General features: G+C 48.3%; 2 long non-coding RNA genes across 3 annotated transcripts; one reads left to right on the top strand and one right to left on the bottom strand.

Moving 5' to 3' along the window:
* Positions 1-2,696: 2,696 nt before the first annotated feature.
* Positions 2,697-17,197, bottom strand: LOC132656953 (uncharacterized). Of its 2 annotated transcripts, none has more exons than XR_009594796.1 (4): positions 17,037-17,197; positions 13,657-13,916; positions 7,876-7,988; positions 2,697-5,280 (listed from the first exon to the last, which is right to left on the bottom strand). It is a non-coding gene; the product is annotated as an uncharacterized LOC132656953 (long non-coding RNA). The 2 variants fall into 2 exon arrangements; XR_009594795.1 differs by having other exon boundaries at positions 13,734-13,916.
* A 2,629-nt stretch (positions 17,198-19,826) lies between these two features.
* Positions 19,827-26,271, top strand: LOC132656952 (uncharacterized). The gene is made up of 3 exons (XR_009594794.1): positions 19,827-20,102; positions 20,834-20,955; positions 21,307-26,271. It is a non-coding gene; the product is annotated as an uncharacterized LOC132656952 (long non-coding RNA).
* Positions 26,272-26,950: the final 679 nt, after the last annotated feature.

Raw genomic sequence — 26,950 nt, 5'->3', positions numbered from 1 at the left:
ACTCTAGTCCTTTCTCAAAAATGAAACAAGATTTTTTTAAAAAATGATAAGTATGGAGAGATGACAGCAATTTTTACCAGCATCAACTCTGCTCCTCCCAGCTTCCCAGCTCCCCCCAACACAAGCCCAGAAGGGATTCAGACCCTACATTTGTATCTTCAAATAGAGCCCAAATGCTTGTTCCCACAGTGATGTAAACAGCTTCCCCAACTTTCTGAGTTTTAACAATACCCAGCAGGTTATTTCATGAGCCATTCACACTCAAGGCCTGCTTCCCATTGTCCTTTTCCTATGGCTCCCTAGCTTTCCTCTGCCACTCAGCTCTTCAAATGCTCCCTGAGACATCCCCCACCTCCCTAGGAGGCTGGCACTAAAAACATTATTACAGATGCTGTGTGCCAGCCAGGGCAGCCTGCTCTAGGGAAGCTTCCCTCTAGTGGGGAACAAAGGAGTACTTGCCATCCAGCCCCAAGGGTGGGGGGGAATGTGGCTTCCGGGAGGCGGAAGCCTTGTAAGATGGGCAATTAGTAGTTTTTGCCAAAGGAAGAGCATGTGCCAAGCCCAGGGCAGAGGCACAGGGGTAAAAGAGCAGTGAAAGCCACAGGTAAGTAGCTTTGGCTGAGCTTCAGGTGGAGCTGAGCTGAGAACCTCAGGCTGAGGCAGTCTCTGGAATTCTAGGACCTTGGAGTTGGGAGCATGAACTGGCGTTCTCGATCAGAGCCATACAATGATGGGATTTGAGTCCTAGGAGAGTAATGTATACTTGAAGGAGCATGTATGGAGTTGGAAAGGACCAGGGGACAGCACTAAAGTAAACCCAGGCCGGTGGCCATTGAGGTCAGTGGAGAGAGCAGTTGATTTGGATATGAAGGGACCACTCAAAATGGCTCATATGTGCCAATGGCTCCTCTCTCTCTCTGTCTGTCTGTCTCTCTCTCTGTCTCTGTCTCTGTCTCTCTCTCTCTCTCTCTCTCTCTCTCACACACACACACACACACACACACTAAATCTTATGGGTTGGAGGCTTAATCCCCAGCTTGTGACAATACTGTGAGGTAAGCAGATCTTGGTTATCAATTGGTTAATCTCTTGATGGGGCCTAGTTGGAGGCAGTGAATCCCTGGGAGGGGAGTGAGCCTTTGCAGAGGCATCATTTTCCTCAGTGAGTGCTTCCTCTTTCCTTCTTTCTGTCTCTTTCTTCCCTTCCCCCCTCTCATTTCCCCTCTTGTTTTCTACCTTCCCCGCCCAACCCTTCTTCCTCTTCCTCTGCTTCTCTCTGTGTTTCTTCCTGGCAGCTATGAAGTGAGAGGGTTTTCCTCTGCCACAGGCCTAAAGGAACAGGGCCAGCTGTTCACAGACGGAAACCTCCCATGCTAAACCACTCAGAATCTTAGGTAGTTTGCCACAAGTATTTTGCCAGCCATGAAAGGTGACTGGGAGGATTGGAAGAAAGGGCTCTGAAGGGGTGACAAAGAGGACAGCAGGAAAGATGCTGCACACAGACCTGGCAGGCTTTCCGCACGGGGCGTGGAGAGTGTCTTATCTTGCTTTGAGGTGGTGGCACAGAAGTTCCTGGGGGAGCTGTGAGCAGGCCTAGGGGAACTGACCTGCTGCCATCTGCTTTACTTTATCAAAAATGGAACCCTGAAAGTCTAGCCAGACACGGGCACCCTACCTGTGTTTCTATACCCAAGTGAAGCCATGTAACTACATATGGACCATGGCTTGACTTCTATAAGAAAGTTCTCCTGTGGATGAGAAGGGAGATGACGGCTGCAGCTCGGTGGCTGTCTTGAACCAGGAGGTAAGAACTCTGTGCCTAGAGTGACGGAGCCACAAGACGCTGGTTCACGATGAGGGCGGCTGGTCTTCCTATACCTGGTTTGTACTGCTAAGCTCCGGGAGAGCTGACATGGAGAGAAATAAACGTAGATGCTGTTCATGCTTCTGTCTTCTGTTCGATCCAGTCTTGGTCTACTTAACAAAGAAACAGGACACACACTCATCCACTCTTCCTTGGAAGAGAAATGTTTGTGTCCACAAGACATCAACTCCCACAGATCTCTGCCCATGAAAGCACCGATTACCCAAAGGTTGAACATAGAGTTCTGGAATTGGGAGAGTCACAGACACTAGGCCGCTGTGGCCCACAGACAGTTCCCCAGTTTTCTTCAGGGCACGACAAAGTCATTCTCTTGTGCTAGAGAAGCTTGTGTTCTCTATGGCCTTGGAGTCTCCTGGAAGGACACTCCTCTCTGTTTCTCTAGGTGCTAGGCAGTCCCTTCCTAAGTGACACCATCTCTATCCCAACCAGACCCAATAGAAGGGAAGGCAAAGCTGGGTATTGTACACATCTGTAATCAAGGTAGGAACATTGTGAGTTCGAGGTCAGCCTGGGCTGCATAGTGACACTCTGTCTAGAAACAAAGTGAGGACACCGGTTCTTGAAGCCGGAATTGGGTGTGCTCTCTACCCTTGGTGAACTGGACCTGGTGAGTGACCAGTGGCTTCTGTATAGGAAATCTTTGAGGTTGCCTCTGTGATTTCTACTGTCTGGGCTCCTTAATGCTTTTTTCAATTCATGATGTGGCATATCATGTGATCTCTATGTCCTTAGGGTGTCTTGTCCCAAATCCTGACTGAGGGGATGGAGGAGATGACAGTTACAGAAGAAATAGCCAAATTGGAGGCTAGTGTAAACACTGACTTTACTTTTATTTTAGTTGTTTTTGTTTTGTTTTGTTTTGTTTTGTTTTTGAGACAGGCTCTCACAGTGTAGCCCTGGCTATTCTGGAACCCACTATGGAGACCAGGCTGGTCTTAAACTCACAGAGTTCTGCTTCTGCTTCTGCTTCTTGAGTGCTGGGATCAAAGGCGTGTGTTACCCCACGAGACATGACACTGGTTTTGGGAGGGAGCTGGCAAGCTCTGCTTCCAGAGCTGCTGAGGCTCCAATCAATGACTGATAACATCTAACGGGCGCTAAGTGCACGCTTCGTGCCTGGTAATGTCCTAGCCCTTCAGCGAATCCCTTGGATGCCACCACACAAGTCAGGGGACCTGAGAGCCGACCAGGTGTGGCCATTCACGCGGTGCCACCATCAGATTCAGGATAACTGTTGATGCATTTTCGCTGCCTTCTGTCCCACAGCCCTCGAGTGCATGGGAGTTGATTCTTCATGATGAAGTTTCTTCCTTGCAAATTCCCTCTTATCAGGGTAGAGGTGCCTCCCTCCTGTCAGAATCTATCTCTGCTTTTCCTGTGGTATGAGTGCCACATCTGGTGGTCATCTAAGGACACACCTGCCAACAGGGGTGTCATTTTTCTGTTTATTTCTGGAGTCAACTGAGGGCCTTGGGCAAGCAAACCTTCTACTGTTGAGCCTCTCCTGCCCTCAGCCTGTTTGGAGGTTTACAGGGCTTTTTGCAGTGTTGACAAATGAGATGCAGGGGTTTGGGAGTTGGGGAAAGCTCTGACTTGGGGCCTATGCCAACTTCCATCATGTAAATACTGCTGCTGAGACCCATTTCCAGCTGACAATGCAACCTGTAAAATTCCTGAATACTTAATAATTGACTGCACTGAGCAGTCACCAGTGGATCCCTGGGCCTGGGAACTCCATGACAGCTAAAAGCGTCAGTCTGGGTCCAAATCCTAGGACCCTATGGCCTCAACAAGCTGTGCTCTGGGCCTGCATTGCCAGCCTTCCAGAGCTCTTCCTTATACCTCTCACGGGGTCTGCATCGCAGTGGGCTGGGGATGGGGCAAGGCAGGCCGTGCAGGACTCCAAGCAGGAGGACCTCCATGCGGACGGCAGATGGCAGCACTCTCATGGTCAAAGGCGTGCCTCTCTCCCAGCCTAATGAGGGGCCTTTGTTCTGAGCCAGAGGCTGTGTCACCAAGAGAAAGGCCCCACAGGGCAAGCTAATCAGCCTGTCCTCAGCTGACCTTCACCTCCTGGAGCCTAGGAGAACAGGTCCCAGCAGCCTGACAGAATGAGAGCCACTGCAGCAAATAGTGGGGAAAACACACACACACACACACACACACACACACACACACACACACACACACACACACGGCTCATCCTGAGCTCAGCGTCAGCCATCAGAGGGACAGGCACCCGGTTGGTCAAAAAGGGAGCTAAATGCAGGAGGGATTTCCAGGCTCCAGGAAGACATTTTTCATTCTCATCTGCTGTCACAGCCATACCACATGCTAGCTACCTCCATGGTCTCTGTGGTGCCCATTTTTTCCTGGAGTGACCAGTTATGCCAGTTTGTCCTGGGCTGTCATGGACTAAATATGCAAAAATCCCTTGTCCCATTCTCTCAACTACACTGGGCAAAAGGGCTCTCTCTCTCTCTCTCTCTCTCTCTCTTTCTCTCTCTCTCTGTGTGTGTGTGTGTGTGTTTCAGTCCTTCTATAGTGTCCACCTGACATTGTGGCTATTGCTGTAGGCATGGCCATGGAAGACAGGGGTCTAGAGCAAGGTCAGGGCTAGTCCAGGCCCACAGACAGGATTGGGGGTCATTCCATTTCCAAACCTTGCTCCCTTTGCTTTTTGCTTCTTTTTGTTTTGTGTTGTGCTGTTTTCCTGGAGGTCAGGCCCCAAATGCATGAGAGGGAGCCCGTAACAGTGTGCCCCTCCCACCCTTTCCATCTTTGACCTCCCTCTCCTTCTCACACATGCAGCTTGGATCTCGCACAAAGTCCGTTGGCCGTTTAGCCCTCCCAGAGTCTAGCCACAGAGGACTCTGTGTTCCGGGGGAGTGTGGGGCCACTCACAGAGGCAAGGTAAAAGGGGGTGGGGCAGGCAGGCTGAGAGAGGGCGGGGCAGGCTGGGAACCTTCTCAGCCACTGAGGAATGGAGGAGCAGGACTCCTCCATGCCTTGTGACTCGTCCGCTTCTGTCACTGTGGCAGCCTCTCCCTTCTGTCCACCGCTTCCTTTTCCTCCATGGCGCACTTGTTCTGATGACCGGGGATACAGCTGTGCTGTGCTCTTCTCAAACCAAGACACAAACAAGGCATCTGAGGATTCTCTGCTCTGCATGTTGGGAGGATGGACATGAGCCTGCTCCCCGGGCTCATGTTCTGTACAGACTGTCCTTATCTAGTCTCCGAGCTTATCTCATTTAGCTTTTCCTGGCACTCACTCTGGTGGCTGTCCTGGTCTTGCGCCAGTCCCTAGCCTCTCTCCCGTCAGTGTTTTCTCAGCTCCTGAGGTCCCTTTACTCGCTGGAGAATAGCCGGTGGTTGGAGAAGCCACTGTTGGAGCTGTGAAAGATGAGAAGGGGTCACATCAGCAAGCAGAGGCAGGGACAGAATTGACACATTCCGAGCAGGGCACCAGCTCTCCTGTCAGCCACCAGGAAAGAGCTGATAAGTACTTAGAAACAGACTTTTCATGGGCTTTTGGCTTCAACTTTCGGTGCAACCATCCTTTCTTCCGATCAAACTCCCTAGTGCTCAGTGGGTTCATATTTCATCCCGCTGGTGACAGGTTAGCGCAGGCAAAGCCCTATTCTGGATAAAAATTGACTATGCAGGTAACATCCTGCTGACTCCAGTTTCCTGGCCAACATTTGGGTTTGCTGGAGCCTGCCTTGGAGGTGAAGGGCTTGGTGGTTTTTAAATAAGGAGTCCAAAGGCCATGGCTCAGCCCGTAAAGTGCTCACCAAGCAAGCGTGAGGGCCTGGATTAAGTTCTCCAGCATCCCCAGAACCAGCCAGGCATGGTGCCACACACCTCTCTCCCCAGCTCTGAGGAGCTGGAGTCAGGAGGATCCCTGAAGCTCACTAGGCAGTCATGTCACATCAGTGAGCTCCAAGCTCAGTGAGAGGCCCTGTCTCCAAGGTGGGGAATGAGAGAGCCGAAGGCCCACATGTGACCTCTGGCTCCGCACGTACCACTTGGACTCACACCTCCTCACACCCACACACACCCACACACACCAACCCGTGCCACACACACGTAGAAGCACGGACTGTGTTATCTACTAGATAGTGTGGCCCGTGGGTATTGACTGCGCTGAAGAAAAGCTGGGCTTGTGAGAAGGAGTTTGCCAGGTACGTTAGACTTTAGATGGAGTGCTTGGATAATTAAGCTAGGATAAAATCTTCAAAGTTTCCGTGGGACCATGAAAGCCCTTATTGGTGTCGGATGTCGGTGCTCTATCTCCATGTTGTCTGATGTTCTTCATCTGGAAGGTGCCACATGGGTATGGGGACAACGCTGGCACCAGCCCCTCACCTACTCTGTGGAGCCAGGTAGCGATTCCTACAGAAAATGGTTTCTCTTACCCCTCTGGGAGCAGTGCCCTTCAGAATGCCAGGGAGAACCAAACGCTCAGGTTTACCCAGCATTCATTCTTTTCCCGGAGCGCATGTTTCTATCACGGCTTGTTTTCCAATTCAGTTCCAGTCACACCCTCTTTTTCTCACGGAGGATTTGCCAGGCTTGCCAGGGAAAGTCCTCAGATCTGTGGCCTTGGGGTGGTGACAGGAAGCTAGGCAACAGCTCCTCCTGACCTCCACCTGTTAGCTAGCAAGGCAAACTTCTCAGGTCCGCCCCCCGCGGCAAAGTCAAAAGTTGAAAGCTAATACGACGGTGGGGAGGAAGAGATTTTAATTGATAGGAGTGAAATCTTGCTTGCTGGACTTAGTCACCTTCATGAGCCCCGCCCCTTGGCTTGTCCTGACTATTTCAGTAACGCCATCTGCTGCAGCAGATCTCACTGGGTGCTGGGTAGACCGAGGGCCCAGTAAGGGACACAGCTAAGTCCTAGCACGATGAAGCTTGGTTGGACTCTAACGCGAGGTGGAGACACACAAACTCCCTTCTGAGAATGAGAAAGTGTCTTGTTTCAAATACAAATGCTGGAGATTGAACCCAGGGCCCTGTGCACTCGAGGTGGTTGCTCTATTATTGAGCCATAGGCCTGGCAATTACCTTTTTCTTAAAGGAGTCCTAGCACTCACGGGACTGCGGGTCATCAGGACAGTAGAAACTTTTGCCTAAACAGGCTCCCGTCCTATCACACTGCCTGCCTACTGGATCCTCCTAGCTGAAAGTCTGTGGTCGGGACTGTTTGCCCAGCAGCACTTTTTTTTTCTTCAAGGAAACAACCTGAGGCCCAGACAAAGGTTGGATGGGTGGGGGCCAGGATGTGCTGGTGACCCTCTGGGCCAGTCCCGCCTGCAGTGGACACGTGTGTAAAAGTACCGCCTTCTATGGCTGTCCTTGCTCTGAATAATGACACGGAGACCTTTGTATTTATTAAAAGCTTCAAGCCCTTTAGCTGGGAAATTACCTACTCAGCTGTTCTAACCTGACAAACTACTTGGCCTACTTCCCAGCCATGTGCCTGCTAACTGCCATCTTAGTCTCACCTTGGCACCTCTTTCATCCATGTCCTGATGGTGACTCCCTGGTCCTGGCCTGAAACTCTGTCTCTGTCTCCCCCGCGCCCCGCCACCCCCTCTGAGTCTCTGAGCCTGGAAGTCCCGCCTTAACTCTCCAGCCCCGCTATTGTCTATTCAGCTCTTTATTTGACCAATCAGAAGGTGATAGAGAACAGCGTTTACAGCATACCAAGACAGAATGACAATGCCAAAGTCCAGACTGCAACCAGATTTCTGGATACAGAAATCCAGCATTTGAATACAGAGTGCACGCACACACACACACACACACACACACACACACACACAAAATCACCCCAGCACATGTGGAATCAAATTTCTTTACCAATGGTCTTAACGTGGACAGAAAATTAAATTCTGAAGCTAATTTTGGATATAATAATATAATTAAAATTTTGCATCCATCTCATTGAAGACAATTTAACAGTAAAAATGACAAAATACTGACCTTTTGAAAGGACTAGGAACTTTAAAAGTCCAAAAGTCATCAGTCCCAGGAATTTCACCATAGGTCACCAATTCCAGGAATAAAACCATAAAATTTCCTACCCAAGGAATAGCCTGGAAGTAACCATAAGAATGGGAAGATATCTTATCTCAGGGTTGGGCATCTGTGCTGGGCAGCCCACCGACCTAACATTCCCCATCTATAGACAGCTCACTCAATGTTATGTTGGTTAGCCAATTACTTCGTAACAAGCTTGCTTTTGGTCACCCAATCTTGTAACTGTTAAACTGGAAATCCCTTGTCTTTCCTCAAACCCTAGTAAAAACCCTACTGTGCAGCTGCTAGGGGCTCTCCTCTCTGATCTACTACATTGGTGACAACAGAGACCGAGCTTAAGCCCAAATAGAGCTGTTTGCTTTTGCATACGTGATCAAGCTCCTGGTAGACTTTGGGGAGCTTAAGATCTAGCCACAACATTTGGGGGCTTGTCTGGGATCCCCATTCCCCCCTCCCCCCAGGACCCCTGAACACATGGAGCTGGTAAGTGAGTGTTCTGTTCATGTCTGTCTGTGTCTCAGAGATATTGGTTTATGTTTTGTGTTTCTTTGTGTCTGTGTTCTTGTTTCTAGTGTTTGCTTTTTTGGTTCTGGTTTCCTTTTACAAAAGGAGTTGGAACTGGCCCTTGGGATTGGCAGATGCGCTGTAAATTCCCCGGCCCGAGGTACAGAAGGTGTTTTTGTCACCTCTTTGGGAGAACCTCAGTTCTTATTGGTTTTGGTTTTGTGGCGAGCCTGGAAGCTCTCAGATTGGTTCTTTGGTTCTGGATCTAGCAAACAGTACCGCCGCAATTCTATGTTGACCACATTTTCCTCAGGAACGTCTGTGTCTGTATGTGAATGTCTTTGTCCTTGTTGTTTTATGGTGGATCTTCTTAAATTTATTTAACCATGGATAAGACTAGGCCAGCAGAACCGTGGGTTATGGTGGCTCAAGTACAAGCTGCAGGTCTCAGGCAGGGCAGCTTGAGCCATGGTCCACAAGCCCTGCCCCTCTAGCCTTTAGCTGTGGGTGGGAAAGTGCCTTCGGGGAAGGCAGGCAGGCCAGCAACAATGGCCATAGGTGTACAAGCCTGGCCTCCAGGAAGAAAAGTGGTGGTGATGGCTGCTTCTCTTCTGGGGGTCAGCATGAGAGGGCAAAAGTGAGAAGTCATGCCAAGGGAAGGCTGCAGCACTGCTAGCAAGTAACAGATTCCTTCTGTAGATTCAACAGATAACAGAGTGCTTGAAATTACAGCTGAAGGAAGTAAGGAAAGTTTTATCTGTTTTAAATGTATGTATGGCCATTACATGTGTATTTCTGACTGATTTTATGGTTAATACGCTCTGTAAGTCTTGGTTGTAGATTAACAGTTATTGGATATGTTTAAAGTTTAGGTTCAAACTCTTGTTTAAAATATGTGTGTGTGTGTGTGTGTGCATATGTGTTTGTAACATCTATAGAAACACAGATGTTTTTAAATAGTAACCATGTGACTTGCCATGTGATGTGACTCTGCCATTTGAAATTGTGTGGGGCAAGGCAAAAAAAAATTACAGAACCTCTTAGTCATAATGAATTCTGTTTATCATCCTCTCTCCTTTTAGACTAAGAAGACAAGTCTCATTTTAAATTGGTATTGATTTTAGAGACTGAATTTTTTACACTGGTAAAATTTGGTTTTGACTTTTAGAATAATGGTTATACTTTGTGACTTCACTCCTAAAATGGGTACTTTATTTTGATGTTGCAAAAACTGATTTCTTTTAAAAATATGTTTAAGGCCATGAAACATTTTAAAGTTTATCAGGAACTTTATAATAATGTCTTTATGGATTATATATATGCATATATGTAAAATTCAGGATTATGTTTTTGTGGCATGATGTATTTGTGATTCAGCCCTGGTTTGTGAAGGTCTGTTCAGATTAACAGGCTGATTTGAAGTATGTGCCTGGCTGCTAGTTCCTGAATGAATGGATTAATGCTGATAGGTTTGGTATGGCCAGAATAGTTCAAGTACAGTTTAAAATTGTTCTATACTGTTCTAATATGCAGTTGGTTCTAAAACTTATTTGATTACAATGTTAAAACCTGGTTACGGGAAGCTGTAAATGCTCCACGGTGCTTTACCATGGGAGGCAGCAACACCATCAGCGACACCTGATGGCTATGTTTTCAATTGCCAGCCACAGCCTGTAACAACATGTGGCTGGCCGCCATGTTGGTTCAGGGATACAGCCGTGGTTTTACCACCGTCTTTGAGGGCTGCCAGCTGTGTTCAGTTCCCTGTTTAGTGCTAAGTGCAACTTCTGTCCTTTAAGCTTTTTGTTGTGCAGTCTTAATAATACAGTGTGGTAGGATCAGCAAGATTTGCCAGCCCTCTGTGAGCTGTACCTGATTGAAAGTTTTGCTTTGATTTTAGTTCAGAAATATATTTAAAGCTATGCTAATGACTGCAGTTGGTTACAAGATTGAACTTTACCTAGTCTCTTGTTTATGTTTTCAAGGTTAAGCTTCGGATGGGTAACTACAAAGTTCGCCTAAGTAGATCTACTTGATATGGTCCTAAAACACTTAACTACAGAATGTGCCAGAATTAGAGATTATAACATTCTGTTTTACAGAATGCAGTTTAGAGCAGATGACTAAAGATAGACAAAGGGTAACAATATGCTGGCCCTCAAGCTTGTCGGAGATCTATGGAATATGGCATTTTAACGTGTGTAAACTTATTATGATAAACAAAAAGTCCCAAAATCCTGGCAGTAGCTCCCCAAGGCATAACGACAGATGACTTTAACTCTGAACTGTGGTATGCTGGCCACTGGGCAAGGCTGCCCCAACTGGCCCACCACTAGGGCCCAGCCTAAACTGTGGACAAAGCTGTGGACACCTGGAGAGTCATTGTTTCACACTGCTGAAGGTGAGGTGAGGCCATTGTCTCATGTTCTTTTCCACAGAATCAGTCTGTGCCTGAAGGCCAGACTGCCTCTGCTCATGGTGCCATGAAACCACAGGAGCCAGGGACAACTGCCTAGGTGGTGGACTGACTAGTCATCTCTGTCATTTTGATTGGTACATAGATTCATTTAGCTTATACTTTATCCTTCTCAGGTCTCTGATCACATTGATGTCTAAGCTAAGCTAATGGTAGCTTCGCAGCTAAAGAGCAGGTAGTTAGACCCACTGTTAGCTCATTAGTCGGTCGATTCATTAGCTAGTTAAAGCTACTATGTACTGGATCTCTTATTTAAAAAGGCAAACAGGTTTGCCTTACTTGCAGGCTCCATGTTAACTGCCTATGTTTTATAATGAATAGCTGGATAGAAAGATATAAAGTTTATATAAGGCCTGAGGATATCAAAGTTTAAGTTATGAGGATCTGAAAAATTTGTTTGAGGATCTAGGAAGATATTTCAAGGTTGGTAAATGAAAGTTACGAAGGGTCAGCTAGCCTGGTAGGAGGTCTCTGTAGGGGAGCAGTCTGAGGCTGCAGTCTTTTGGAAAACCGCAGTTGCTAGTTTTCACGCACTGGTCAGTGGGTCAGATGCGCTCACCCTTGGATCAGAGGAAGACTCTCCAACTCTCATGGGTCTGAAGCTTTAGTGTCCTTGACATCGCTGTGCCTGTGTCCATGATTCACACTCACTTGGGACTACCTTGGCTTCCCTTCCTATGATTCCCTCAGGTATTTCATTAAGGTAATGGAAAGCCGACTGACATGGGTGCCATTAAGTATCTTCATATTATTTTGAAATAAACACTAACAACCATTTCTAGAACCTTTCAATCTTCCAAAACTGAAAGTTCATAATCATTAAATCCCATTTCTCTAACTCCTGACAGTTTTCACTCTACTTTCAATCTTTTTTTTCATTAATTAATTTGTTTGCTTTACATCCCAATCACAACCCTGCTCCCTCCTCTCCTCCCTGTCCCACTCTTCCACTCACTTCCCCCATTACCCTCTCCCCCTGGATACCAACCCACCCTGGCACATCAAGTAACATCAGGGCTAAGTGCCTCTTCTTTCACTGAGGCAAGATAAGGCAGCCCTGCTAGGGAAATGGGAGCCAGAGGGAGGCAATAGAATCCAAGTCGGACATAGCCCCCCACCCCCAATTCTTAGGGGACCAAGCAGCCTATCAGCTTCATATATGAAGAGGGCCTAGGACCAGTCCATGCATGTTTGTTGGGTGGTGGTTGGTTCAGTCTCTATGAGCCCAGGTTAGTTGGCTCTGTAGGTCTTCTTGTAGTGTCCTTGACCCCTCTGGCTCCCTCAATCCTTCCCCTAACGCTCCCACAAGACTCCCTGAGTTCCGCCTTGTGTTTGGCTGTGGGTCTCAGCATCTGTTTCCATTATTGGCTGGATAAAGTCTCTCAGACGACAGTTATATTAGGCTCCTGTCTGCAGGGATAGCAGAGTATCGCTAATAGTGCCAAGGTTAGGGTTAGGGTTAGTCTTCCCCATGGGGTGGGTCTCAAGTTGGACCAGTCATTACTTGGTCATTCCTTCAGCCTCTGTTGCATCTTTTATCCCTGCACATATTGTGGGCAGGATAAATTTTGGGTAGAGGGTTTTGTGGGTGGGTTGGTGTGCCATTCCCCCCACTGCCAATCTTTTATGTTGCCTGTTCTAGGAACCTTGTGAAAGTGGCACCGCATGTTTGTCTCCTGTGACTGGCTGTTTTTGCTTACCTTAATGACCTTATGTCTCAGCATTTGTCAGGACACGTGGACACACTGACGTCTGAGCTATATGCCATTATATGAATCTACCACATTCTTTCCATCTATTCAGCCACTGATGATCATTTTATTTTCACTCTTTGCCTAATACGATCCTTGTAAATCTTTTGTAATCTTTCGTGCACTTAAAATTATTTCAAAATGAAATGTTTAAAAAATATAATCAGAAATAAAGTTCATGAATTGGCCAATCCTTCTTTCTGCTAACTACATAAACTAGCTATCTTTGTTGATCTTGCTACAGTTTCCCATGACAGATCATTTCAGGGCTTGGGGAACTTTAATCTTTCTTTGTGCTTAGAGGAGCTTATGTCTACAGGCGAGCACACAGAGTTCAGGTAACTTGGGTCACGGTGGCCCGTGACTAGAGGCTTAGAGCAAGGTGAGAGGCACTCCAGGGCCCTCTTGAAACTGACAGGCAGTCTCAGTAGACAAGGGCTCTCACACGGATTCAGTTCATGGCTGCACAGGAAGTGAAATCTATCATCCCCCCCCCATCAAATTTAGCAGGAAAGGGAAGTCTAGGTTCAGAAGACTTGTTTACATCACTAGTGTCTTTCCTACTGGCAGTTTGAGCATCAGTCTCTCAGACCGCTGATGTGGAGTCTTACGGCTCCCTTGTACCTCCACACAGTGTGAACAGTGCTCCCGATGGGTACATGAATAGCCTGGAGTGGCTCAGGAGACCTCCACCTCTGCAGCCTAAGGAGAGGAGGGGAGGATTGGACTCTGTAGGGCTCTGCAGAGGATCCCATTGTCACCTCCCCAAACTGGTCCCTGGAACGTGTTACCGTGGGGTGTTACTGACAGACAAGAGGTGGCGGAAGCACTTCCAGCTGGAAGCAGCTTTGTTCTTGTTTTTGGATGGCTAGGGACTTAGGGACTTTGAACCTCTTAACATGGGAAGTAAAACTCCTCTTTGTGTATTTTTCTCCCTAGGTGGGGGTGGGGGGGTGCAGGGAAGGACCCTCAAGTACTCCACATCTCTCATACCCCAGTATGTGGAAGATTAAGTTAGGAACCGTTCCAGATTCTTCCCCTCTGATAGCAGAAGACCACTTTCCCATCACCTGGGAGATGAAGGGACTTCTCCGGTCACTCTGGAGCTCAGCCTGGTGGTGGCAGCCTAAGGAAGGGAGTATGGTGCCCTCCCCGCTCCCAAGGCTGCCTTTTCTTCCTTTGTCCCTTCTTTGGCACTGCTATGCCTCCTCGTCTGTTCAAACTTCGCTTTTCTGCTTGCTTCTCCTGTGAAACTGATTTGACATATTAATCATTACAACAGCAGCTGAATGCTCCACTGTGCTTCATTAATCCAGAAGAAAATGCCATCAGCTGGTGAGCCCCGCGTGTGTGCTCATGTGCCCTCCCCAGGGCCCAGGATCCTGGAACTGTCTCTGTCTCCATGAGAAACGAAACAGAAGGCCTTTATGGAAGGCCGTGGTGACCCCGGTGCTGGATAGACACGGGAGGCTGAGAATGTGGGTGGGCTGCAGTCCCTGAGGGCAGAGCTCATCCGTCATGGACCCTGGCAGACCTTGGGCTGGTCAAGGACTCTACCGGAGGCCAACTTGTAAAATCCCATTAGGGTTGCCAAGACCAGAACAATGAGACTTTAATAAGGTTGAAGTTTGGAGGTTTTACAACTTTTAGGATGGTAAGGTTTTTAGTCACCTGGGGAAAAGAGCTAGAGAGGGTCTATCCAAATTCTCCTGGTCAAATGCTGGGGTGTGGTCAGGCCTGGCGTCCGGCCAGACTCTTGAAGCTATCTGTTGAGCATTGGCAGACCTTCCCAGATACGCCCTCTGCCCTGCACGTGGACAAAGCCTGTTCTCCCATCTCTGGCCTCTGGAACTGATAGGGAAATTAATCTGGGCAGTTATTTTGAGACAAGGAGAGCCCTTGGGACAAACTGACTTAGATGGAAGCAAATGCCCTGGCCAAAAGTGTCACTCTGCCCTTGGACTTCCATCATGCCACCCACCACAGAAAGGGCATGGGGAGGGATTGTTTCATTAACAAGTGGATCTTTTCACTGTTGTGTTCCAGCACGGGATCCTTTCTGGCCTACCTGACTCTGTGCATCCTTCCACTATCTTCCTTGGAAAACCACTCCTAACCATGCCCTTCTTCCCTATCTGAGAGAGATTTCATTTGCTCTCTTTCTGGTTCTAGAGCATGGGCTGTGCTTCTGGAGCAGCACACACCCGTACAGGTGCTCCGTAAGAAGACAGAAAGCCCAAGGAAATCAGCTGATAGGCATCTGAAGTTTCATTCATGCCTCATGGCTTTGGGCCTGTCATGAGGCAGAACGAGGCAAGAGCATGTTGTGAAGAAACTGATGGTGACCAGGGAACAGAGAGAAACAGGAAGAGGCCAAGGTCGTAGCATCTCTCTGAGGTCACACCCAGTGATTTGATTTAGTTACACTAGACTCTATCTCCCAAAGGTTCTATCCTGTCCCAGTAGTGTCCCAAGCAGAGGACCAAGGCTTCCACACATGGTTCTGGAACTTAGCCCAGCTAAGTTCTTGCAAAGCTCTGTGTAAGTTCTACCTGTAAGGATGCTGCCAACCACAGGCTGTGCAGATGTCTCCCCGTGGGTGAGACGCAGCTGGTGATATAGTCCTGTGACCCTATCACTCAGGAGGCTGAAGCTGTAGGACTGGGAGTTTAAAGCCTGGGCTACAGAGTGAGTTCACTTCTAGCCAGGGCAACTTACTAGCCCCTATCTCAAGACTGCAGGCTTTCCACACATGGCCACCCAGGCCTTGTTTAACTACCATGTGTAGAGTTGAGTACCTAGCACATGCTGGGACCCTCAAGCATAGAATGATTTGCCAGACTCAGAGGAGAACTTTGATGCCATAGTCTCTACTCATGGATCATCTTTACTGGTGAAACATATCACTTCTAAGTGGGTCCCTTGTTTCCTGAGGGTGAAACTGTTGTCAGCTCGTCCATCACAGTGTACGTCATAGCGTGCTCATTTATGTCAATTTCAGATTTCTCAGATGATCACATCCATGTCTATGACATTGTCAGGTTGACCCATTTAGAAAGTTTACTCAAATCGGGCAGCGAAAATCGATAGCCTCAGTGACACACTTAGTCTGCGTCAGAGGCAGCCCAGTGCCCCTCAGGAATGCAGAGATTCAAGGTCTCTGGCCCTGGAGAAGCAAACCAGCAGCCACAGACACATGTTCAAGGGTAGAGGGCCCGCCTTGTTCACACGCTGACTATGCACTGGCACACAGGGCCATGAAGATATAGGCCTGGCATTCCATCAGAGGGTACAGTCCATCTAGAACGTGTCCTTCCTGAAAAGCACCAAAGCACAGCCGAGGATATAGAGATATACGGGACCACGGCCCCAGCACGTGGTACTCGGATCACTCTCTGGGCTGGCAGGTTGGTGAAGTAGGCAGTTCAGAGAAGGAGTGGCCTGTGGAATGAGCCATCAGGATTCTATGGAGTGGAGGTAGATCCCTCGTTAGGCCCTGCCTGGGACCACTCCCTCTGGCTTAAATTCCCCAGCCCAGAGGTTTTAGCCTGTCTTTGTTTGAAAGACTCTTTCACCGGAATCGCCTATCAGATGTCCTGCATATCATATATTTACATTATGACTCATAACAGTAGCAAAGTTATAGTTATGAAATAGCAACAGAAATAATTTTATGGTTGAGGATCAACTATAATATGAGGAACTATACTAATGGGTCGAAGCGTTAGGAAGGCTGAGAAGCATGCTGTTGCCACTTTGGATTGCAGTGGGCTCAGATTCTCACCTGCCCTCAGCTCAGGATCACACCAGAACCTCTGATTATCCAGGTGGCAGGAGTGTGGGCAGAGGGCTGCATGATCTTGAGTGATCAGGGTTTTGGGGTGATTCTGTCACCTTTCCTCACATGAGACCTTAGCCCCTTGGTGTTCGGCATCCGAGCTCAACAATCTGTATTCAGGGACCATGAAGTGCTGGGGTAGAGGAGCAGCCCATGTCGCTAGTGGGGAGGGCTGTGGATCACCTCCCCGTGGAAAGTGGACCTCTGATAGCCTGAGGCCAGCCTGGTCTACAAAGTGAGTCCAGGACAACCAAGGCTACACAGAGAAACCCTGTCTCAAAAAACCAAGAGGAAAAAAAAAAAAAAAAAGGAGGTGGGGGGTGGTTTGCCCAGAGAGGCTCCTGAAAGGGGATCAGCTGCTTTTTCTCACGGATGAATCTCTGGATCATAGGCTCTCCTTGCCAGGGGGAAGGAGACATTCTTGCACGTGGCATTTCTGACCCCCACGTTTCCCTCAGCATGCCCAGATAGGCAGTCTCCTTTGCCCTCCCTCCCCCCAGCCATCCCTCACTCACGGAGGAGGAACGTGACTCACATCTGTGAGGAAGGCAGTTAGGTGAGCTCAATTCAAATGCCAGGCAGATGCAAATAGCAGGCTTTTCTATGAATAGCATCCCAGTTGTTCCCTGGGGGCTAAGCTGCGGCATTCTCTTCCAAAGTACATGTGCGCTTTTCCAATTCATGAGCTGAACCCTGGGCTGCCTACCTTTGGCCCCTCAAGGCCAGCTCCGTGTTCTTTGTTCCCTAATGTCTCCCCGGAGTGAAATATTAACAGGTGGTGGGACTGAGGGCCTGGGAGCCTCTGAAGGCAGAGCTGATGAAGTAGGAATACCTGGAGGGAGCGTTGTTCACTGACCTGGAATTTTCCATTCCTCTTGAGCTCACATGACCAGGGCAGTGTTTCCTTGAAGTCACAGAGCTAAGATGGCTGCAGGGTGGCATGTTTTAAAAATCTGGACGCTGACGACCACAGCTGTTTACAGCGTTGTGCTTACTAAGGGGATGAAAGCTCCGTGATACAGTGTGGTGGAAATGATTAGGCCTGCTGGTCAGGGGGCCAGGGAGCCAGGGACCTGGCTGTGGTTGAGCTTCCACAAGGACGGAGGAATCCTAGAGATGCCAGTGTTCCCTTGGCTGAGAGCAGCGCAGCATCCTGCTCTGACTTTACTGGCTCAGCTTCGTTCAGTCAGAGGCAGGAGATGTATTTCTTTGTCACCTCCGAGAAGTGGTTGCGCCTGCCCCCTCCACTTTGTTGTCTTGCCTTCTCTATGCCTGTCTCTCCGTTCTTGCTTCCTGACCTTACTCACTTCCTTGATCCTGAGGCAGAGGACTCAGCCAGTTGGTCACGTGTCCCTGAGTCTCAGTGACTCACCTTTGACACTTTCTAGGGCTGCCTCTTCTCAGCCTTGTGACCCAGGCCTAATTATTTAGTTTCTCAGGAGATCCATGTCCTCATCCGTCATGAGGGAACTATGTTAGGACTTCTGTGAGATGCAGAAACTAGGACCTCCTGCATGGGGGCTGTGGGATTATGTGTCGGTATCCGTTTGAACCTGAGTGCAGGCAGGTACAAAGAACTCTTTCCTCTACCAAGGAGCTTCCTCAGACTCTTCCTGTGATGGGAACACGATGCCCAAGCAGTGGGCCTTGGTGTCATTCTCCTTGTCCTGTGAAGAGCACCTCTGTAGAGCTCTCCTCCTGGTTCTGGAGTCTGGGGGCTGTTGGCCTAAGGGCAGTGCTCCGCTCTCTGCTGAGATACGGCGCTACCTTTGGGAATCACTTGTTTCAGTTTTCCAGGCACTTAGCTTTTAAACCATGATTAACTGATTAGGAGTGCCTAGAAGTGGGTATAACCAGAGCCGGAAGCCAGACTGTGACATTCTCACTTGAGGTTGACTTCCGGAATCTGCCCAGTACGGATGTATGCTCCCCGGGCACTGCAAGTTGTGGGGCTTTGAGGGGTGGGTGGGGGAGCTGGCTACATTCAGAGTGTCACTGTCACGAGAAGTTAGGGGGTGTGAGCATTATCTACCACTTTTGGGGTAATTTAAACCCTACTTCTGTAGGACACAACCCTTGGACACGTGGCTCAGTTAATTATAGGCTGGCGTTAGGATGGAGTTGTCCCCTTGGCCAGGAGCCTTGGTGTGGGGCATAAGTCCTGGCACTCACTCAGTTTTCTTCCAGCTTCCAGGAGGGCGTGGTCCATGGCTCTTTCACCAGTGAAGCCCCAGAGTGGAGCAAAAGCCTGTCACACACTGCTGATTCCTGGATGAATCTGAATCAGGGCAGGGTGCCTTCTAACTAGAGACAGCTGCTGTAGCGGATGCCTGAGTCAATGGATGCTCTGATGGCAATTACAGAGAGTAGTTAGGAAATGTTTTGAACAGGGTGATGGTGGTGCAGCTCCTTTAATCCCAGCACTTGGGAGGCAGAGGCAGGTGGATCTCCGAGTTCAACAGAGTAGGTTCCAGGATAACCAGGGCTACACAGAGAAATTCTGTCTTAAAAAAAAAAAAAAAGGAACAAACAAACAGTAATACTAAATAAGTAAAATTTTTAAAAAGAAGAAGTGCATTAAAAGTAGTTAAAACAGAGTTCTGAGTTTGCTTTATCTCTTAGCACAGTGGATCTCAACCTTCCTAATGCTGAGACCCTTTAATACAGTTCCTCGTGTTTTGGTGACCTGACTGAAATAAACTACTTCTATTGCTACTTCATAACTATAATTTGGCTATGGTTATGAATCATAGTATAAAAACCTGTGTTTTCCCACGGTCTTGGGTGACCCCCGTGGAAGGGGCGTCAGGATGAGAACCCCTATCTCAGCAGATGCGTGACCTTCCCTTCCCTATACCTCACTTTTGATGTCTGTAATGCCGGGGCATAATGAACCCTACTCTAGTGGGTAGCGATGATTCAGTGTGATGACGTGTGAGGGCACCTGTGTCGGCTTAATAGCAAGGTGTATAGTAAACATGGCCTCCAGGGCAGCACTGGGGCTGGACGTCCCCAGAGCCTCCCTGGTTGCAGTCAGGCCTGTCCAGGCATTCCCAGCAGAGAGCCTGATTATGGATTGAGTGGCTTGTGGCTGCAATGATTTGTTTGCTCCTGGCACCCGTCCACAGACACTTACTGGGGCCTCAAGGCCCATTAGGCACTCAAGCACTCAGTACTCTACGAATTTCCCAGAAAAGGCAGGCCTTCTGCTGGTTACATTACAAATCCCTCCCCTGGTTCTCTGCTTCCCGATACCTAGTGCTGACTTGCCCCCGTTGCTGGGTCTTGGAGGCCTGCCATGCCCTATGGCTGATCTCATGCTATCAGCAAAGGCAAGGAAAACAATGGCCTCTTCACAGGACTTCGTCCTCCACAAAGCTCAGGGACCACAAGGGCTACCAGCCGGCTGGGAAAGCAAAGCCTGCAGCTTCTGAGACTCTTCAGCTGGGGATATGCACCCATCGATCTGCGGATGTGTGCACCTATGCGTTTGCTGGCCCTGAACTCAATTTGCAGCCTAAACAGGCCTTGAATTGATGATCCTTCTGCCTCAGCCTCCCTCGTAGTGGAATTACAGGCCATCAGCAAGTCGCCTGAGGGGGTATGTCTACACAGTCCATTATTAGCAGTGTCTTCACAAATGGGGATTTATGAAAGCCTCGCTCAGAGGAGTGGGAGCAAAGTTTTGGAGTAAATTCAGACTGGAGGGGGGAAGTGGGAGTGGGTTGTTGCCTGTGTCTCTGTGGTCTTGACTTCCTAACGCCTGCACTTCTCTATTGTGAGGCATTCATGCTGGCCCATGTCCAGTTATTGTGCAGCGGTGGTGGAGTGGAAACAATGGCACAGACACAGACCTGATAGTCAAACCTCAGGTCTAAGATCAGTTTTGTCCTCAATTGGTTATTCGTTCGGCCAGTGACAAGTCACCAGAGTGTGTGCATTCCTCTACCTGTCATATGTGAACAGCGTGGAAATTATGTAATTGTGTGTGGAAGTGGTGGCGGCCCCAGCAGCTGAGGAGGCTGAGGCAGGAAGACCATTTAAGCCTGGGAATATGAGGCACCGAACACTCTCTCCTGGCCTCCTCCACGTAAGCGGTATACATAAGCTCACGCAGACTCACACACATACACCTAAGAATAAATAAGTGCACATAGAAATCTTCAAGCAAAAGCCAAACCAAATCAAAACAAAAGCTCATAGATTGGAGTATCGACGTAGTGCCCGGCATTCGGTAAACATCTCAGATTCTGGTTCCACAGCCTGCTTGTGAGGTTGACGCTTGAAGGGAGCAGAAGAGATCTGTAGACGATTAAACTCTGTCTTCCATAGGATCACAGCCAGGAACAGACTTTTCCTGCCCAGGTGACAGGACTTCATGGTGGGCCCTGAAAAGTCTCTGTGGAAGGTCGAGGAGGCCGAGAACGCCCAGACGATGGAGAACACAGAGCCAGGTGAGACATGAGACCGCATAGAAAGGACAGGGAGAGTAGAATACAGAAAAGTCAACGGCTGAAGGGGAAAAGAAAGCCAGGATGGGAAGGGAAGAGACTCAACAGGCAGGGCCCCCACCAGCTGGGCGTCCTGAGCCCGAGTGACTGCTGATGGGGGTGGGGCACCTCCCCTACAGAGGGACTGAGTGACCCCTGTAACGTGTGTGCTAACAGGTAGGTCCCGAAGAGCTACCAGGTCCGGGAGTGGCGCTTGCAGGGCACGGGGCTCGGTGATCTAAATAAATAAGATCTTAAGGCAATTTCGATAGGTGTCCCTTGACTGACGATGGGGTTGTACTCTCCTCCCCTCAGAACAAACAAACAAAGACGCCACATAGTATGTTGAAAATAGACAGCAGGACTGCACCACACCTGCTTTTTCGCTGGCGCCGGCTAAGCAGCTCGCCTCACTGTGGCCGCACTTGTGACCTTGAGACTAGCTGGTGAATCTGGTCTGCTGCTTCTGCCCGCCACTGCCGACTACGGGGGCGTGGTCCCATCGTGCTGCGAAAGGTCAAGGGTCAGAGCGGTGTCTCCTAAGTGTGGCTCGCCTCTGCACCACTGTGAGGTTGAAAGATTGCAAATCCTTCTGAACAAGCCTGCTTTGCAGTGGGAGAAACTCTTCCAGGCCTTCCGTGAAGTCCTGTAACCTGGGCAGGAAAGGGCAGACTCCTGGCTGCTATCCGGTGGAAAACAGATTTTACTGGCCTACAGATCTCTTCCTTCAAGTGTCAAATAAATCATCTGGAGGGACCGTGTGCTTTAAAAATAATGGAAGTAACGTGAGGGAAACAAACAGACCCGAGGGCTGGAGAAACGGCTCAGCAGAGGTGAAGGACATGCGCTGATCTTGCAGGGGACCTGGGTTCTAGTCCCAGAATTCACGTGGCAACTCACGACCATCTGTAACTCCGGTTCCAGGGGACTCGACACCTTCTGACCGCCACCAGCACCAGGCATGCGCATGGCGCGCAGGCATCCACTTAGGCGGAACACCCATTCGTAGGAAAAAGAAACGAACTAAAAAACGCACATAAAGTCAGCACCTGCTTCCCATTCCTCACGCCAGCCTCACCTCAGCCCTGTCGTATGTTAGCTCGGCAACCGAGAGGCTTTGTTCTGGGCGTGTCTTTTGTTTGTTTGAGGCAGGGCCTCACTATGTCGCTCTGGATGGTCCGGAACTGTCTGTGTACACCAGGCTGGCCTCTCGCTCACAGAGACCTGCCTGCCTCTGCCTCCTGAGTTAAAGATACGTGCGGCTGTGTCACCCCGCCCTGTTTTTTTTTTTTTTTAAGAAAAGGGTTTATTTTTCTACTATTTTAAAATTATGTGTATTTGTGTATCTATGTGATGGTGCTTGTGGGTGGTCCTGGAGTCCAGAAGAGGGCATTGGAACCTCTGGAGCTAGAGTTGCAGGTGTTGGTGAGATACCTCACGTAGGCGCTGGGACTTGAACTTTGATCTTCTGCAAGAGCAGTAAGAGCTCCTAAGCGCTGAGACAACCCAGAACAGCTTTTCAATGCAAAATTTCCTATAAAGTCCATAGTTTTAGATCCCTGACCCGTGATAACTGCCAAATGCCTTACCACTTATTAAGGATGGGAGCGATACCATTAATAATTCTCTGGGACTTTTTCTCTGTACGGGAAGATAAGGCACAGACATGTGTACATGCTCTCTCTCGACACAATTGCACACAATGCACACTGCGCAGTCATAAATGTGTTGGGAAAGGGGTCCTGGCTTGGGCCTAGTCATTGGCAAATGCTTTTATATATATGAATATATATCATTATATATATTCAGCTTTCCACCCCCTTGTGAGCCAGGTATTGAAGGATGGGCACTCACTCATTTGGGCAATTACTAAATATTTATCCAGCTCTTATGATATTACATGTATTTGCTTGGTGCAGAGAAAACAGGTCAGTTAAATAGGCCCTGACTTGCAAGTGCTCCAAGCCTGAAGATGGACCTATTTGAGCAAAAGTGTGGGTAAATTGTTAGGGAATTATCAGGGGGTGCAGCAGGCAGTGCCCTCAAGTGGAATCTCTAATGGGCCTATTACCAATGGCTAAGATCAATAGGGGCCATCAATCCAGCACAATGGTGCTGGCTTCAGCTGAGGGAGAAAGATGGTCATGTAGAGGCAAGTGAATGTGCTAAGCAATGGCTCTCTAATTCCCTCTGTGTGCCAAGGGCGAATGGGGTTATGCCCTCAGCACCTCCTCACAGTCCATGCAAAACCAAACTGGCAAGGGCTCCTCAGGCCTGGCTCGCCAGACGCCGTGGAGCAGCCTGCTTTCCCTCCTACGGCAGCTATCACATCCTCGTAATCTCCAGGGTCCTCTTTGTACCCCCACAAGACTATAAGCTCCATGACATCGGGGTGACTGTCATGTCCACCGTTGTGCCCCAGGGTCCAGCACAAAGTGGTTCATGGTAAGTGCTCGGTAAAATATTTATTCAAGGAATGAATAATACATAGGTGGAGGTGAAAGCAGCAAGGCCAAGGGCTTGCAAGTCCCTTAGAATCTAGAATAGTTCCTTTTAAATACCTTTATTATTACCTACTTGTGGGCCTTAGCTATAACCAAAGCCCAGCGAAGACTTTAACATTTTAATTTTAATTGGCAGAGAACAAATTATATTCGGTGCGATAATTTGATGCACACAATAGGAAATGATCAATTCTAGGTAATCGACATTTTCATCTTCTTGAATAGTCATCATCTCCTTGTGTTTGGGAAACTTAAAAACCTTTCTTCTTGTTTTTTTCTTTTTAAAAATGTATACTGAGTCGCAAGTTACAGTCATCCTGTCTTGCTATAGAACACTAGAACCAGTTTTTCCAATTTGCCTGCATTTTGATACCCACCATCCAACACCCTGCTCCATCCTCACCTCCTCTCATTTCTTGGCCATTAGTAACCACATCCTAGGCTCTTCTTTCCTGCTGTGCTTACATAGTTTCCATGCATGGATGAGAGCCGTAGCGTTTATCCTTTTGCTCTGTTTCACCTAACACAAACGTCCTCTGGTGCTGTCCATTTTGTTGCAAATGCCAGGATTTTGACAAATCAAAGCCACAGTGCAACAGCATCCGACCCCTGCTAGCATAGCTATCACAAAAGCAAACCGTAACAAATGCAGGCAAGAAGGCATGAAAAGGGGGGGGGGGGAGCTCTTGTGCATGGCTGATGGGAATGTAAATTAATATGATCATTCATTGAGACCAGCAACCCTTCTGGGGATATATCCAAAGTAAATGGTTGCATCATGGCAAGAAGGCCCTGGTGCTCTCGTGTACATTACCCTGTCATCCACAACAGCCAAGCTATCAAGCAAGGTTCTTATCAACAGACGCACGGATAAAGAAAATGTTGCATATACACATAACGCACACATGTACCAGTTATGTCCTGTCACTGCGGCCACAATACTTGACTGAAGCAACTTGAAAAAAAGAAAGGTTTCATTTTCTCCTAGTTTCTCAAAGAGTCTCATGTCAACATGGCAGAGAAAGTGTAGGGAAGCAGCTTAATTCACGGTGATAGGACTGTGAGGTCCAAGCTGGTCACACTCTGGTACACCAGAAAGCAGAGAGAGACCAGACATCCAAGACCCACACTAGAGACTTCTACCACTTAAGCCCCGCCTCCTAAAGTTCCACAGCCTTCCAGCACATTTACTGTGCATTGGTGGGACAAGGCGTGAGTGTGCCAAGATCTACACGTGGTAGTGTGAGGACCAGTTGCAGGAGTCGATTCTCTCCTTTCTCCATGTGGGACTGAGGCTCAAACTGAAATCATCACTTTCGACAGCAAGTGCCTTTACCCAGAGAGCCATCTCCTAGCCCTGTAAAACCCTAATTAATAATAACCATAGATTGGGAGAGCATGGCCTAGACTTCATCTAAGTAGTGAGAAACCTCTCTTTCTTGCCCTCCAAGTCCCTATGAAAGTCATTACTTCCAGGGTGAACCGATGAGATTGACTAATCATTATACTTTACAACGTGAAAATGTGACATTTAGCATTTGCAAAATGTGGTGTTTTGAATGAAGATGGGTCCTCTAGGCTCGTATGTTTGAATATATAGTCCTCAATTACAGGAACTGTTAGAGAAGGATTGGGAGGTGTGGTCTTGTTGGAGAAGGTGTGTCACTGGGGTCAGGCAGGCTTGGAGGTTTCTAAAGCCCATAGCATGCCCAATTGGCTCTCTCTGCCTCTGGCTTTCAGATCAAGGATGTGAACTCCTGGCTGCTGCTTCAGCTGCCTGCCATCGTTATTTCACTCCACCATTGCAGGCTCTAACTGTAATAGCCAGAATCTGGAAACAACCTAAATGTTCTTCAACAGAGGAATGGGTACAGAAATTGCAGCACATTTACACAATGAAATACTGCTCAGCTATTAAAAACAAAGAACTCATGAAACTTACAGGCAAATGTATGGAACTAGAAAAGGTCATCCTGAGTGAGGTAACCCAGAAACAGAAAGACATGCATGCTATATACTCACTTATAAGCAGATATTAGCTTATAATATAGGCTAATAACCATACTAAAATCTACAGACCTAAAGAAGCTAAACAACAAGGAAGACCCTAGGGAGGATGCTTAAATTTCATTCAGAATGGCAAACAGGATAGACACCAGAAGCGGTGGAAGACAGGGAACAGGATGGGAGCCTACCATAGAGGGTCCTCTGAAGGGCTCCACCCAACAGGAGATTGAAGCAGATGCTGAGACTCACAGCCAAACTTTGGGCATAGCACAGGGAGTCTAATGAAATAAGGGGGGATAGAATGACATGGGGCAGGGCAGGAGCCCCACAAGGAGACCAACAAAGCTCAAATAGCTGAGCCCAGGGGGTCCTTCAGAGACTGATGTACCAACCATGCATGGAGAGGACCTAGACGCCGGCTCAGATGTAGCCGATAGGCAGCCCAGTCTCCATTTAAGTCCTCGAATGAGGGTAGCAGGGGCTGCATCTGTCATGAGCTCAGTTGCCTGCTCTTTGATCACTTGCCCCTGGTGATGCAGCCTTGCCAGGCCACAGAGGGAGAGAATCCAGGCAGTCCTGATGAGACTTGACAAGCTATGGGCAGATGGCAATAGTGGAGAACTCCCCGTTTCAGTGGACTAGGGGAAGGGAATGGGGGGAAGAGGGAGAGAGCATGGGACTGAGAGGAGGTGAGGGAGGGGGCTAAAATCAGGATATATAACAAATAAGTTGTAAAAAAAAATTTTAAATGCAAAAACAAAACAACAACAAAAAGAGTTGCTGTGGTCATGGTGTCTCTCTGCAGCAATAGAAACCCTAACTAAAACATCAATTAAACATTTTTATAAGTTTTTTTGAGCATGGTGTTTTGTTCCAGCAATAGGAAAGTTACTAAGACACCAATAAAGCTGAGAAATGAAGAGCTTTATTAGTCAACTGTGGTCAGCAACAGTGCAATAATTATACGGAAAGTTTAAATGTCCCACATGGATGTTTCCTACTCTTCCCAAACACTTAATTCATACCTTAATGGGGAAAATATTTTCCCCTTTATGTGTATGTAGGCACGTGTGTGTGTGTGTGTGTGTGTGCATGCGGAGGGCATAGGACAACCTTGGATATCCTTCCTCAGTTGATGTACACCCTGATTTTTTTTTTTTTTTTTTTAGAGCATTTCTCTCATTGGCCTAAAGTTCACAGTGTAGGTTGTCTGGCCAGCCAGCCACAGGGAGCCTTCCATCTCTCTCCATCTCCCCGGAGCTGGGTTTATAGACACATGCCACCATGCCCAGCTTTTTGTCAGGGTTCTGAGGGATCCAAGTGAAGTCCTTGTGCTCACTTGACAGTCGCTTTACCAGCGAGTTATTACCCTGCCCTTAATGAAGTAGGTGATTTGGTTATCAATCTGCAAATGATCAAAGACTATTGCCTCCATAGTACATGAAGCT

The sequence above is a fragment of the Meriones unguiculatus genome, chromosome 10 (assembly GCF_030254825.1).
Source record: "Meriones unguiculatus strain TT.TT164.6M chromosome 10, Bangor_MerUng_6.1, whole genome shotgun sequence".
NCBI classification, from domain to species: Eukaryota; Metazoa; Chordata; class Mammalia; order Rodentia; family Muridae; genus Meriones; species Meriones unguiculatus.
Note: the sequence above shows the minus strand (reverse complement) of the source record. Positions and strands in the feature narration are given on the sequence as shown.